We start from the raw sequence: 1,568 nt of genomic DNA, 5'->3' as shown, positions 1-1,568 counted from the left end.
TATATATATATATATATATATATATATATATATATATATATATATATATATATACTGGAGAACTTTGATAAACCAAAACTACTTTCTAAAAGTCTGTATGGATTCAGATCACATAGATCCACAGCTTTGGTAGATCTGGAATGAATAGAAAGCAGCTCCATAGATGGTTTGGAATCAGTCTGTTTATTTCTCTAAAAAAAGCGTTTGACAGCTGATCAAATTATGTTAATCAGGAAAGTAGAGCATTGTTCACAAGTATTTAAGAGGATCCTGATACTTCCTTCCTAGAGATGGTTAATGAGGCATCTTTAAGCCAAACTATTGATACTGACTCTCAGAATACTGACCCCTGCTGGACATTTAAAGACACTACAGGCAGCTGAATGGACAGACTGAACTGAATTTGATGACGTAGAACAATGATATATAAATTACTGTAGGTTATATTCTATCATATCTGTGTTTAAATTGAAATATCTTTTATATTTTAGATACATCCAATAAATAATCTAAATATGTATCATAACGTGAACATTTAGAGGGAAATGAGAATGAGGATGCTGCTGGACCAGGATTTGAAACCATAATTTTAAAACAATAAGTACAATAAAAACAGTAAATAAGCTAAGAATCAATTTGAAATTAACTTTAATTCAGATAAGTTGAATGATAACTGAGAGGAAAAGGATGACACAACGAGAAAATAAAAAACGCAGCGGCTGAAGCGATCCTATTTCGTTAAGGCTCCAATCTTCTGGATCATTTTAATGATAAACCGCAAAAAATAGAAATTTTTCCAGCAGATGCATCATGTTGACAGAAATGTTTTTAAACACGGTTTAGTGAGTCAGTGAGTTAGAAACAGCTCCTGGATCGGTCACATGACTTCTTGGAAACGACACGGCACGCGCACCGTTACAGTGTTTGGCTCTATGGGCTCAAACATATAAGAAAAACTTAATGTTTGATAAAAGCTTGTTTAATTTTTCAATTGGATCCTCAGAAAGCAGAATGGATCCCAGCCCTGTTTTATTTTATTGCCTTAGAAATACAATATTTTCATGTACCCCTTGCAATGCACTCCATGCCCACTAGGGGTACGCGTACCCCAGGTTGGGAATCGCTGCTTTAAAGGACAAAGTGCTATTCCCTCAGCCGCTGTGCAAAATGTTCGCAACTCTTTCTGTCATGATTATTTATTCATTGTTTTGATGCTAAATATAATTATTTCCTTTCAAATATTCACCTAAGGATGTTATTAGAGCTGTGGGCAACCAGCAGGCCCCCCTCATAAGTGGACCCCACTGCTGGTGGTGGTAAGTCCATCTCTGTATTCAGGTTTAGATGTTTTTGTATAACAGTGAGTTTTGGGTAATGGCCGAAAGAACGAGATCCCGGATCCAAGCGGCTGAAATGAGTTTTCGCCGTAGTGCGTCTGGGTTCTCCCTTAGAGATAGGGGGAGGAGCTCAGTCATCCGGGGAGGACTCAGAGTAGAGCCGCTGCTCCTCCACATGGAGAGGAGCCAGTTGAGGAGGCTCAGGCATCTGGTTAGGATGCCTCCTGGACG

Source organism: Cyprinodon variegatus, unplaced genomic scaffold, assembly GCF_000732505.1.
Source record: "Cyprinodon variegatus isolate N-32 unplaced genomic scaffold, C_variegatus-1.0 Scaffold994, whole genome shotgun sequence".
NCBI classification, from domain to species: Eukaryota; Metazoa; Chordata; class Actinopteri; order Cyprinodontiformes; family Cyprinodontidae; genus Cyprinodon; species Cyprinodon variegatus.
The sequence above is the reverse complement of the archived record's forward strand: the minus strand, read 5'-3'. Positions refer to the sequence as shown.